The sequence below is a fragment of the Terrapene carolina genome, unplaced genomic scaffold (genome assembly GCF_002925995.2).
Source record: "Terrapene carolina triunguis isolate 2854851 unplaced genomic scaffold, T_m_triunguis-2.0 Scaffold247, whole genome shotgun sequence".
Taxonomy (NCBI): domain Eukaryota; kingdom Metazoa; phylum Chordata; order Testudines; family Emydidae; genus Terrapene; species Terrapene triunguis.
The window spans coordinates 992,259-1,006,631 of NW_020664598.1; positions in this window are offsets into that span (position 1 = coordinate 992,259).

Sequence of the window (14,373 nt, forward strand, 5' to 3'; positions counted from 1 at the left end):
TGGGGTAACTTTGTGTCAGAGAAGAGTGGTAGCCATCATTAGCGCTGTAGTTCCTGTCCTGACTCTATAAAAGTTGAGACTTTGCAGGAAGGTTAGCCATCCCCCCTCCCCCCTTATGAAAGTCCTACACAGCTGAGTTTTTACAGCTCTCCCTGCAACAGCTCCTCATTTGAATCTTCTTTGGGGGAAAAGGAGTTGCCCTCACAGTTTGGGACACAGATTTAGATACACTTATGATCCACATCTTTGCCCTTCGTTTGATAAAATGGCAAAATAATTAACTAATCTTACATTGAAGGATATCATTAGCATCACTGAAACGAATGAGCAATTTACACCTCAGAGCTATTGTTTCAGGTTCTGAGTCTGCATGGATTTCTGGCTGAATTATGCTGCTGTGTGTTTGGGCCCGCCCCCCACTGTAGTAGCTAAAGACAAAAACAAACAAACTACACCCTACCCCAGGCTCTGGAGAACCTTTGACATATCTGTCCATCTCACCCCTGCTACTCCTTCAAACCCTTTGATGGGCATGAATGGGAAGTGCAGCATTAATTCTTATTATAGTCTTGCTGAACTCTGCTTCAAATCAGGGAAACCTTAAGTGAGCTGGGGGTTACCTAATGACAATTTGAGAATGGCCTTGTTTCCTAATAAAGAAAACCCCACTGTAGAAGTGACACAGCACACTGCTACCATTTCATTAATGGAACAGTGAGGGGGGTGTGAGGGAAGAAGTTAAGAGATGTTGGTAGCCCATTTATTTCTACAAACAAACCAAGTTTAGGAGGTTTCCAGCCCCTTTACTTTGGAGTGTTTTGCTTTTACTATTTGACAATTAGTCAGTAGAGACTGGCAACATCTGCCAGAAGGTAAGTAGGTCCCCTACTGTGCATCATGTTGCTAAGACTCCAGTTCCACAGCCTACCCAGGGACAGTTGTAGCTGGACAAAAAGGAGGGGGTGAGTTACTCCTTATAACAAAACTGATCTGCTCTGAATTAGTTTCACACACTGTTGGAGTTGACTCAGGCAAAACCATAGGCTAGAGGTGGTGGGACTGGACCCCAAGGCAATGCCAGAGAGCAGAAGTTGATCTGAACTTTTTGAGCCCAGCTGGGGGCGGGGGGGGAGCCTGTTCTGTAGGGGTGGGAGAGTGAAAGGTTTCTCTTCTCTCCCCTTTTCAAAGTGGTTCGTTCTTCAGGGCAGTAAAATAAAGAGGCAGACCACGTGTGTCTGGTCTAGCTACCTTTGGGTGTTGCTAGTTTCTGAACCTGGGCTTAGCAAAACAGTCTCAAGGAGTTGCATCCTGAGTGGAGTGGTGGTATGTGGTAAGACAAAGGGGAAAGATTCCACTCATATAACCCTAGAACCTCAGCAATGGTAACAGGAAGTTGTTTTGGGATTATTTAAATAAAAGGTGCTGGGAGCAGCAGTTATCTGGAGACATCCAGACATGCTGGTGGAGTTTTCTTCTGGGTTTACACCAGAAGTACAATATTAGAATCATAGACTTTAAGGTCAGAAGGGACCATTATGATCATCTAGTCTGACCTCTTGCACAACACAGGCCACAGAATCTCACCCACCCACTCCTGTATCAAACCTATGTCTGAGCCATTAAAGTCCTCAAATCATGGTTTAAAGACTTCAAGGTGTAGAGAATCTTCCAGCAAGTGACCTGTGACTTCAGTGAGTTACACCCATTTAATTCAGAAGAGATTCAGATCCAGGTTTTCCTGGACACCTTTCCAGTCACCTGAACTCAAATTTGAATGTGTGGAGTCCTTTTAAAAATAAATAAAAATTAAAAAAGCCTTCCAAGCTGTACAGAGTCAGAGAGCATTAGAGATTTAATAAGAGTTTAATTAAAATAAGCTTGTAGGGAAGTAGAGCATGTTAAACTTACTTTGCATTTAAAAATCTGAATCCATAACACCAAGTATACACTAAGAAATTGTTTTCACTTGTTAATCTTGTCCAGAGGAGGCAGCTTGGATGAGGATAGTCAACAGACAGACAGTTCTTCCTGGAGCTTGGGATCTACCATTCAGCTCTCCACAAAGCCTATTACAAAAAGAATAGTTAGAAGTAAAGTTCTTGGAGGAAGACTGCTCATTTGCCAACAACTTCATTAGACACAGTTAAGCCCTCCAGTTTGATACAGGATGACTGCACCCCATTCTTACAGTAGCCAGAATGGTCAGAAATACCATGGAGTTGAATGAACAGGTTCCATGCACTATTAGGCTTCCTACATGCCATTACCAAGGAGCCTTAGGCTCCAGATGCTAAAAGCTCACTTGGGGAGACTAGAGAGGCAGTTCAGAAAAGGCTGCTCATGTCACCAGCAGATCCATCATGTGAGTCATGTCAAGGATAGAGTGTCTGGTATAGGAGCTAGGTTGCCCCTCCTAGAGGGAAGGCAGGTCAAGCCATGTGGATTGCTGAAGGGGTGGCATCTTCAGATATCTAGATCAAAGATTAGGGTAAACTCATGGACAAGGAACCCACTAACAGGTACGTACAGCTTAAGCCATGTTATTCTGCATTTGTTCTTCAATAGTGGGTAACATTTCCATTCCTCTATTGAAGATGGATTTTAACCAAAGTTTTACCAAGGATACAGAAATACAAGTTCTTAAAGCCATCTCCACCACCAGGCAGGGGAAACAGGTAGATTTTAAGTAGACTATCCTCACTTGTATTACCAGAGTTAACAAGAGTGCATTTAAAGCACATGGCACAGTAGTCAAACAGGGATCCAGGGAGACACTTTAGTCCTGTATAATATAGAAACATTTAAGGGGCAGCCAGATAGAGACTTTGGGGATTCATTTATTAGGGGCACAATACAGTTTTATTGTGCAGCTGACTAGGGAGCAGAGTCATCAGGTATAGCATCAACAAGATATGGTCTTCCCATAGTTTGGTTGTAAGTTACTTGGGTACTGTCAAGAGCACGCCCACACATCAGAAGGGCTTGACAAACCACTTCTCCCCTACCAATGACCTAGTCCTTTATTGGACCTAGAATGAGACACAATATGATCATTGCTCATTTATGGACATTTATTCTCAGACAATACCAGAGTGCTCTTAAGAGAGGTATCCAAGGGATTAGGGCATGTGGTTTAGATGTCCAAAAGTGACATATCTAGTCTCATACTTTGTACAGCTTCTAGCACAGTAGGATCCACCCAGATTCTGAATGGGGCTTCTTGGTGCTACCTGAATACAAATGGTGAAAGCATCCTACCAGGCAGCAGACTGATTTAATAAGGTCAAGCAACTTGCAAGGAGACTCATCTCACTTGATGAGCACTACTGTTATAGTCTTATAACTAGCAACAGATGTATGACAGTCATGTTAGTTTCTGGTGGTATGGATAACTGGTTAGACACTCTAATACGTCAAGAAACATTCAAAGACCCATATTGTTCTTACTAGCAGAGAGTCTTGGTTACAGCTGACCCATGCCAGGTCCTTGCTGCTGTGGAGCTGGCAGTACACCAAATCCTTGCTGCCCCAGCAGCCTGTTCTCTTGTACTTCCTGTATGTGTCTGTGGATTTCATGGATCTTCTCAGTTAGCAGATGGTGGTATTCCTCCTGATTTTAGGGAACAGGAGAGAAAGGAAAAAACCTATAGATTAGACAGATTGCATAAAGAACCCCCTACCAATATGCTGTGCATGTGCAGAAGCTGTCCCAATCCTAAATTATGCAATGAAGGAGAGTCAAGGTCAGATACTATACTGATTCCCTGCAAATGCAACACCACCACCACCACCACCACCAATAAGAAGCTTTTTTGTTGAGGTATAAGAATTAGGTTTCAACATCCATTCTTTATTGCATGCGAGGAAAGCAGACATTGAAGTATGGCACTATGGGAAGAGAGTTTCCTTGCTGTGAACATATGCAAATACTAAGTGAGAAGGACACATGCTTTCCACTCACTTCCCCATTCCCTTAAAAACCAAAAACAAACAAACAAAAAAACACAGCTTGTGACATACTAGCTTGCATTTTGTGGACCTTCTGGTCATTCACGGCTCTCAGGACAGCTCTATTTCAGATTGGTCTCAAGCCACAGGGTTTAAGGAACGCTGGAAGCCATTTTCCTACACTTTTTTTTGTCAGAGTTCTCCCTTGTTGCTATCACCAGTTCAAGGGCACTGGGATGGTAATTGAGGTTTTTTGCTATGTCACCTTGACGGTATTGAGCAGGCCTAAGTAAGAGTGCTGGCAGCCTCATCTAACTAGGAGTCTAATTAGGGCTGGATCAGTGGAGGAAGACTTGGCACAAGCCTAAGCTGTCACCAATACAGTAAGATTTGTGTTTGGTCTGTACTATCTGGAGTACTGGTAGCAGAGATAACGCCACTTACCCTGCTGTTTGCTTGGTCATATGACTCCCCTTCCACCCTCCGAGCAAATGACACCAGCCTCTCTGTGCGCTCATCTCCTAATACGGCAGGATCAGGATTGGGATAAATCATTTGGACTCTAAATGAGAAGACACCCATGCAACAGATGAATCAGATTCATCTAACTGAAAGATTGCTTCTCAGTCAGTGATGGGCTTTTGGTTTTTGTTTCAGGAATCTCAGGAAAGTAATTCTAAGAGGACACTTCGGGGGGGTGGGGAGGGGCGAGCTTTGACTGACAACCATGTATCTAGTCTCACCCCATCCCAACGTGTCATGCAGGATATAAAAAGGTGAAAGACCAGGAAAGTGTTTTATCATACTGAGACAAACTCAGTAGCTCCAAGGAAGTAATGAGGCAGTCCCTTATTGGTAAAGAGCAGAGCTCACTGGGCTCTGATCTCAATTGGAGATCTTTGCTTTACTGTAATATGAAGACAAAGTTTCCTTGGTTATAAGTTAATATTGCATAGAACCCAAGTATTTCCAGTCTATGGTCTTCACTCCCCTAAAAACCAACCAACACACCCACACATTACTGAAGCCTAGAGGTCCCTTCTTTTTACTTTTCAGCAAGCCACTTGGAGCATCAGCCACCATCTGCCTTTTTTTGGCAAGGGTAGAAGAGGGCAGTGAAGAGAGGTAGAGAAGGGATTTCATGTGAAATCCCATGTTCTTTGATATAGGGCAATGGACATCTGAAATTTTTGCTTCTTAATTCAGAAGCCCTTCCCTCTTCTTGGAGGGAGAGAAGTCCATTTTGACACCAGATACCTACATCCTCTGTACAACATGCTCACGCTGTGCCAGACTCACTGATTCTTGCCACTGGTTATTCCTGCCAGTGCTGGAGGATTGTGGTGCTCTTGGCAAAGGACCTAGGTTGGCAACAGCTGCCATTTCACCCATCACTGGGCTTAAAAATAAGAATGGGGAGGGGGAGAGAAGAGATTGTTAAGATCTTAACTGTAACTCCAAGTCTTAGGTAGCAGCTTTCATCTTAACACCTTTTGCAATGGGTTTCTAGACCAGAGCACATGGGGATCATTGGTGCACAGGGGTGCAAAGCAGGACAAAAAGCCTAAAGTTTATTGGCAAGCCACACCTCCATGGCATATTCCCCCCCCCCCCCCAAAATGTTCTGCTTGGACAGGGCTAGGAGATGCCCTGTGACCTCGCTCAAGAGCACAGATTTACATGTGTGTATTCTGCTGCATGAACCCAAAACAAGTCCCTATCATCTTCTATGCCACCTGTCCATTGAGACAGCAGCGGTGCCCAGGAAGAGCCAGTGAGAATGGAGCCCTGAAGAGACCTGTATGCAGCCAGGGAGCCACTCAGAGGAGGTTGCCCAGAAGCTGTTCAGTTCTGCACAGACTTCCCCAGGACAGTCCCTGAAGTGATATGTGTCTGCAGCTCACCATTTAAGGGATATTTGAGCTACATACCACCTACCTTGGGTTTGTGCCAGGGAGGGAAGACCATGGCTCAAACATAAGAGGAGGTGGCTGTACCCAAGTCTGAGGCAACACCTTCATTTAGCCCAGGAAGCAAATCCCATCACCACCAGTGAGACATACAAGGAATTTGGGTCAGCAGAACTCTGCCAAACAAGTATGGCCAGGACAACTCCAGGAATAACAGCCACCTGTTTTTGCGAGATGCGCTAGGGATTTAATGGCCATGAGCACTATTAAAGGACTGCACCTCCAGAAGGCCCCTAGCACCAGAGGAAGTGTGCCCCCAACAGGAACAACTCACTCCACTGCCTGCATCTGTTTGGTATTCCCTGGAAGCCTGTCCAAGCATTGACAAAGATCACCGCTCAGTATGGTCAGTCTGTAGACAGAGCTATATGAACTTGTCCAGAGGATTCTGAGTTTGCAGTCCAGGCATAGAATTGGAAGACAGAAGCCTGTGTAGCTGCACCATGAGTGTCTTCACATCCAAGGACAGATGCTCAATTCTTAGTTTGAAGAGGGGATAGGTTGATCAATATTGGGTACAACTTTTCCAATTTGGGATTTTTTTTTTTAAATCTATGTCTGGGGCAAGGCGGGGGAGGGGAAAAGAAGGGAATTTAAGGAAGAACAGTTTTTTTTCATGTAAACAAGACATGTGAATTAGGAGACAAGAACTTACTTGTCAAAGTTTATACCCAAAGGAAACACAGATTCAGGAGGGAGACTGGGGCGTGGAACCTCTACACCTGCATTCACTCTCAGAGTGTTGGGATCTAGAGATCAAGAGAAAAAAATTTGCTGCATCTTGACCAATAGTTTGCCACCCTTTTACTGGGCTTTGCACAGTTATTTTAAAGAAACTATCCATTTAGAAAACCAATTGAATATCGGGGAAGTGAAGATCCTTTACAACTTATCTTGGAAGAGTGATGAGAGAAGAGAAAACAGGGCTTACTTGGAGTTGTTCTGAAGAGCAGACCAGCCACTGGGGTAGATCTCTTGTTATCACAAGAAACCTTTCCTAGATCACTGCCAGGAAGGACCATGGCTGGTTTCAACAAGCCATTTGTTGAACTAGCAAAGAATAAAGGCAAAGCCTTGGCTGGATGCTCCCCCAGCAGGCAGTAACCTCCTTCAGCTTCTCCTAGTTCTTGCCACTAGTAGCAGCATAGCAGGCAACCACTAGTGAATGTTCACAAACTGGGTAATTCAGGAAGGCGGGTCATCAGATTTGAGCAGCAAGATTCAGACAATTCCTTAACCAAAGGAAACTGTAGGTAAGTATTTCAGGAACTAAAGTGGTACTGTTGGAAGATGTTCTAGTCTGGAAGTCAGCCACAAATCCAGTTGCATTTCTTTTCCAGCATTTAGACTAAAGATTTAGGTCACTAGAACATGAGATACATTGGACAATACACTGTCTGCTGGAATGTGACCTTACTTTGTGGATTCCTGGGAGATGGCCCCTGGAGAGATTGTTCTGGCCGCTGACCATTTGCTTGAGGCCAAGGTAATCCCTCCATCTTGAGATGCCTGGCCAAGATGTTGTGTAGGTCTGGAGAGAGCTGGTGTCAATCAAATAGTAGTTTGTACTCCAGACTCTACAAAGAGAATTTCCAAGTTCTACCTCAGCTCTCTTCCAGCACTGTTGGATGGAAACATCAGTAACTAACAAGGCGGGGGGGGGGGGGGGGGGAGATAAGAGAGAGAGAGAGAGACTGTGCACAAGACTAGATGTCTGGTTTTAGGCATGCACTCTCCTCCCACGTGGCCACAAGAACATGGCCTGATCTTCATTCTATGCCAACCCCGCCCCACATGGCTGTCCTATTTTCCTCTCATAGGAGAGGGAGATTGGAATCTGCCCAGGAACACTGTTCTGTGAAGCCTGTCCCCCCCACACCCCTTCATTCCACTGAAACTGCCAGAGATAAATTTTACACTAAAAATCCTTCCAAACTGGAAGTACTGTATGAAACAGTGTATGACAAGGAGTGCAACGTCATTTTATATTTACCCTTCAACAGTATGACGAAAGAGAAATTCTTATCTTTAGAGGAATCTAACATGTCAGTTTGATGACATGCGACCTGCTTGGTGTTATTTATATTGTGGTAGCACCTAGAGACCCTCCAACAAATATCAGGGTCCCATGGTGCTTGACACGAAGAAAACGGTTCCTGCTCTAGAAAGCTTATAGTTTAAACAAATGAGATCAATAATTGTAGAAATGTAGCCTAGGACTGGAAGGGACCTCATGGCCATCCCTGACAGGGGTTTGTCTAACCTGTTTTTAAAAACCTCCGGTGACAGGCAGGTTGTGGAATCTAGGTAGTTTGTGCAGGGCTTAACCACCCTTCAATTAGGAAAATTTTCCTAATGTCTAACTTAAGTCTCCCTTCTGCCATTTAAGCTCATTACTTCTGTCCTCAGTGGATAAAGAGAACCATTTATCTCCCTCCTCTTTAGATGTGCCCCCTCCATCATTTCTTGAAGAAACAAATCAATTTTTTCAGTCTTTCCTCATAGCTAACATTTTCTAGACCTTTAATCATTTTTGTTGCTCTCCTCTGGACTCTCCAGTTTGTCCACATCTTCCCCAAAGTGTGATGCCCTGAACTGGACACAGTACTCCAGCTGAGGCCTCACTAGTGCTGAGTAGTGTGTCTTGCTTACAACATACCAATACATCCCAGAAGGATGGTCACTTTGGGGGGGGGGGAGGGGAACAGAACTACAGAAGTCTACAATGTAGCAGTGATCCACTGTAACCCCCAGATCCTTTTCTGCAGTACTCCTTCCTAGGTGCTCATTCCCCCCCCCCCCATTTTGTTTTTGGGCAATTGATTGTTCCTGTCTAACTGTAGTATTTGCATTTGTCCTTATGGAATTTCATGCTATTTGTTTCAGGCCATTTCTCCAGTTGTTCTAGTACATTTTGAATTCTAATCCTGTCCTCCAAAGCACTTGCAACCCCTCCCAGCTTGGTATCAACAAATTAAGTGCACTCTCAGTTTGGATAATGGTATAAATATATTGAATAGAACTGGACCTAGGACAGATCCCTGTGGGACCCCACGTGAAATGGCCTCCCAGCTTGACTGAGGCATTGATAACTACTCTGAGTAGTTATCCAGCCAGTTGTGCACCCACCTTATAGCAAGTTCATCTAGGCTAGATTTCCATAGTTTGCTTCTGAAAAGGGCATGTGAAACAGTACCAAAAGCCTTATTAAAATTGATATACATCACATCTGCTGCTTCCTCCCTATCCACAAGGCTTGTTACCCTGTCCAAGAAGGATATTAGGTTGGTTTGACATAATTTGTTCTTGACAAGTCCATGTTGACTGTTACTTATCACATTATCTTGTGGTGCTTACAAATTGATCGTTTGATTATTTGCACTGTTATCTTTCCAGGTACTGAAGTTAGGCTGACAAGTCTGTATTTCCCAGGGTTGTCCTTGTTCCCTTTTTATAGATGGGTAACTTGCCCTTTTCCAGTCCTCTAGGATCTACTCCTTCCTCTAGGAGTTCCCAAAGGTCATCACTAATGGCTCAGAAATCTCTTCAGCCAGTTCCTTACATATTCTAGTATGCATTCCATCAGGCCCTGCCGACTTGAAGACATCTAATTTGTCTAAGGCCAGGCCTACACTGCAAGCTTACATTGATAGAACTATGTTGCTCAGTGGTATGAAAAACCAAAACAAAACACCCCCCTGAACAATATAGTTTTGCTAGCATAAGTGGTAGCGTGCACAGTACTAGGTCAGCAGGAGACCTCTTTGGGGGTGGTTTAATTATGTCAACAGGAGAACTCTCTCTCATCAGCATAGAGTGGCTACAAGGGAGATCTTGGTGGTACAGCTGTGCAGTGTAAGGTCTCTAGTGTAGACATGGTCTAAGTTGACAGGAGAGCTCTGTCTGCATCGAGCATCTTCACTGCAGTGGTACAGCAGTGCAGCCCCTTCACAGGGCCAGCTTTAGGCCGATTCCCCCAAATCAGGCCCTGCACCTAAGGCCCCTTTTAAATTTGTTTTACTCACCAGGCAGTGGTCCACTCCGGGTCTTCGGCGGCACGGGGTCCTTCAGTGCCAGCAAAGACCCGGACCGGGTATTCAAATCAGGCCCTGCAGGTCCTAAAGTCAGCCCTGCCCCCTCAAAGGCCCCTCACTCTGTTCTTGGTCTTCCTTTGATGTATTTATAAAAATGTTTTCTTGTTACGTTTTATGTTCCAGCTAGTTTAATCTCATTTTGTCCCTAGTTTTTACTTTCTGTAGGACTAGAGTTTCAGGTCATTGAAGATCTCCTGGTTAAGCCAACATGGTCTCTAACCATACTTCTTACGTTTCCTTTGCATTGGGATAGTTTGCTCTTACAGCCTTAAAAGTGACAATTTTTTTTATTTGTTGTTGATCTGAAACACAGACCTTTATTTAAAATACAATTCCTCCCTGCTTTCTCCCCATTCCTTCACATCCTTTGTTCATCTCAGGGGCCCCTCTTCCACTTTACCCAACCCCCAGAGCCAATCACCCTCTTCATACTGACCTTGAAAACCCATCCCCTAGCCAATCTGAAAACTAGACTACGTAGAAATAACATACTATGAAGCCTCTTCCCTGAGGAGAAGGCAATTGTATAGTAAAAAAAGTCTACAGTTTTCACAAACAGCAGCCAGAGAAAAGGCTGCAATAAAGTGTTAGTGGATGTACATAAGGAGAAAAATATCTTTCCCCAACATTTGTTAGGGAGGTCAGAGTGTCTTCCAAGCCACATGTCTGTAGAAACCAACATGGGGCTTTGCCTCACAGTAAGGGTGGTACAAGCAAAAGAGAAAAACCCAGGTGCCCAACGTTAACAGGGCAGCATGGAGAAGTAGCAGCAACACATCTAGGACGGTCAACGGCAGAGTCACCTTTTACCAGAAGTTAGAGTCTCTCCCCCCCTGTGGTTGTGAGCGTAGGAAAGGGAGAGAGACAAGATACATACATATCACCACCAGTTTTCTACTATCCTGTGGCTGTCTCCTACTTAGTGTAGTTGTAGATATTGTGTGTTTTCATTCTTGACACACTAGCTTTTTCCATGGAGTGACAGACCTGGAGGGAGCAGGCTAAGGAGGTCCATTTAAATAGTTGATAGGGATGAGTGAAGATTTAAAGCTTAAGGAAAGAAAGTTCTCTCTTACAGCCTGGGTTTAAGAGGATGGAGGAACAGTACTTAGCAGCCTTGCTATACAGAACTGTTAAATAATCACATCCACTTTTTAAGGAAGATCACAAAAATCAAAAGCTTTTAAGCACAATGCCAGAGTAAACAGTTTACTTAATAGCAGCCCCCTACTACACACTTCCCTATTCCCATACTTACATGCATTTCCCTCCAGGAAAGCTTAGCTATAGAGACCTGGCTTTCTTTATATACCAGTTAGCTTTGCTACTAGCGCTACCCCTCTTTAGCAAATGATCCTAATCCCAATCAATAAATAATTGGGGTGTGGTAGAAAGGAGTTACCATCTCATTAGCTAAAGGCTCACAACCACAGGATCACCCACAAACCTATTTTGAAGCCAATACAGCTGTGTTATTAAGTCTGTCCTGCCCAGGAGTCCCAGCTTACCTATCCACAATCAGCTTTGCTTGGGGGAAAAGGTAATAAAAGGGACTGTACCAAGTGAGTAATTTTTACATTTAAACTATAGACCAGATTAACTATCTGCTCCACATTATTCATATAATGGCAAATCCTCCTTTGAATCTTCCTCAGCTACACCTTGTGTCAGTGGCTGATCAATGGAGGGGCTCCCAGACAATTCTGATTGGCTGACAGTGCAGAGTTTTTGTACTGCCATGAGTAAAGCCCCCTCCCCCTGTTTCAAGGAGCTCTCTGAAGGTGGACGTCTGTGCCAATGCACAGGCCTAGAGACTTCCCTGGGGCTCTGCACAGGTGCAAGGATTTACCTGCCCGGAGCTCACGACAGGACCAGGGCCTAAGCAAAGTGAGGGATGTGGTAGGACAGAACATTAGCTGGGCTGCCACTTCAATGTGGGTTAAAAGGGGAAGGAATTAAGAGGGGCTTTCTATGACCCTGGAGGGATGGGCTAGAAGGTGCTGCCTTTAATAAATCAATATAAAGCAGCCCTTATCTGTAGCCACTGTTTGAGAAAATACAAAGATTTCCTTGTAGCCATATTAAGGGGCTGCCTTGGTGTATTTTTGACATACATCTTGCCTGGGTCAACAATGCTGAGTCACGGTTTAGTCTTAGCATTAAGTTTATCGGTGAATGTTCTGTTATAGAGAAGAAAGTTTGGCATTTGGGAGGGACGGGGGTTTTCCAAGCACTTCAAAAAGCTGGCTCCATTGCCCAATACCAGCAGCTAAGGCATAAACCCAACAAGTCATAAAACTGTGAGTCTTCTGTTATGTATTTTTACAAAAAGTTTCACTTTTTTTTTTTCACATGTTTGCATAGCATTGGCAGAAACCTGCATTTGAAGTTGAGAAAGGTAGGGGCATGTGAATTGCCATCGCACATCAGACCAGCAGTCTATCTAGTCCAGTGTCCTCTCTCTGACTGGTCAGCACCAGATGTTTCAGAAGATGGTGCAAAAAGCTCTCCAATACAGTGGTTCTCAACCAGGGGTACATGTACCCCTGGGGGTATGCAGAGGTCTTCCAGGGGGTACAACAACTCATCTAGATATTTGCCTAGTTTTACAACAGGCTACATAAAAAGCACTAGCAAAGTCAGTACAAACTAAAATTTCATACAGACAATGACTTGTTTATACTGCTCTGTATACTATACACTGAAATGTAAGTACAAGATTTATATTCCAGTTGAGTTATTTTATAATTATATGATAAAAATGAGAAAGTCAGTAATTTGTCAGTAACAGTGTGGCGGTGACACTTTTTTGTATTTTTATGTCTGAATCAGCAAGTAGGTTTTAAGTGAAATGAAACGTGGGGTATGTAAGACAAATCAGATTCCTGAAAGGGGTATAGTAGTCTGGAAAGGTTGAGAGCCACTGCTCTAGTAGACACTTATGGACTAATCTGTGCATAGGATAAGTTGTGTGTTAGCCCTTGTCACTTCTAGTTTGGCTTGTGCTCTGAAATATGAGCGTTCATTATATTGCTAATTCTCTGTTTTCCTTTTTAACATAAACTGTGACTGTCCTCATTCTCCATTTAAATGGCTGTTCCTTAAGCTTTTGAGTTAAATTGTATTTTGTGATAGAATATTGTAGAGTGTGTGTGTGTGGGTGTGTGTGTTTAAAAAAAATCTGAGTTTCGGTGCCTGTCTGCTTGTCCTTATATTATGAACAGGGTAAACCAGAGTGTCTGATCTTCCTTTTCCAGGCCAGTCCTATTTTATAGATCTCTATTCTGTCCCTTCTTCCAACTAAATGGTCCCAGTCTCTGCACTATCCTCTCACACACAAGTCTTTCCCTCCTTCTAACCGCTTTTCTTGCCTGTATCTGAATGACTTCACTTTCTGCACCCCCTTGATTTGAGAGAGGGTAACTAAACCTCAACATGATCTGGGGTGAATCAAGGATTTCTATACCGACATTTTCAGTATTTCCATCTCATTCCTTGGGCAGCCTTAACACGTCCTAGCTTTGTTTTTCTGACTGCTGTTGCAGAGGCTTTTCATTGAGCTGTCCATTGAGTGATGCCTGGGTGTCTCTTTTGAGCAGTTAGAGTTTAATGGAGAAGCCAGCAATGTGTGTGAGCTGTGCAAGTGATTCCTGCCAAGAGACATCATCTTGCTGGGTTAAGCCATGTCTTTCAGAAGGCTGAACTGAGCAGAGCTGTGATCCAGGAAGGGATGTAGGTGCTGTGACGCTCAGCATTGCAATGCCCAACTTATAGGTGCCTAGAAAATCTCTAAAACCCCAGCATTGCAGTCCACAAAGCCTGAGTTAGGCTGGGCTCCCTAAACACTGAATGGGGAGAGAGAGCGAGATCTTAGAATGTGGTCCACAAAGCGGGCATGCTAAGTGGCTAAGCTAGCCAATAGGAGATGCTGACCAGAGAGGATGTGGGCTCAATCCTGCCCAGTGGCGTATTATCGTCTAGGCCGACAAATCTGCAGGGGAGGCAAATGTATAATAGCAGCATTTTTGTAATCGCAATATCAGTGACGCCGCGATTCTACCAATCATAGCACGTATTGAAACCACCAATGACGGCGCAACGCCATTTAGTAAACATACTCACGAGAATCCTAAACGTTAATAATATGACTGGAAGGAAGAAATTAAGCAGTTCTCAGTTTTGGATCCATGCGCGGTCTCACGCTATAAGCGAAATCGCGCTATACAGACACGCATTCAAGCGCGGGTCTGCTGTACTTGTAATTTTATTTATAAGAAAACTTGTAAATTCAATTTTTTTCATGATATTTAGATTCATTTTAGTTCAAACGAATTTGTAAAAAAACAAAAACAAGTTCATAT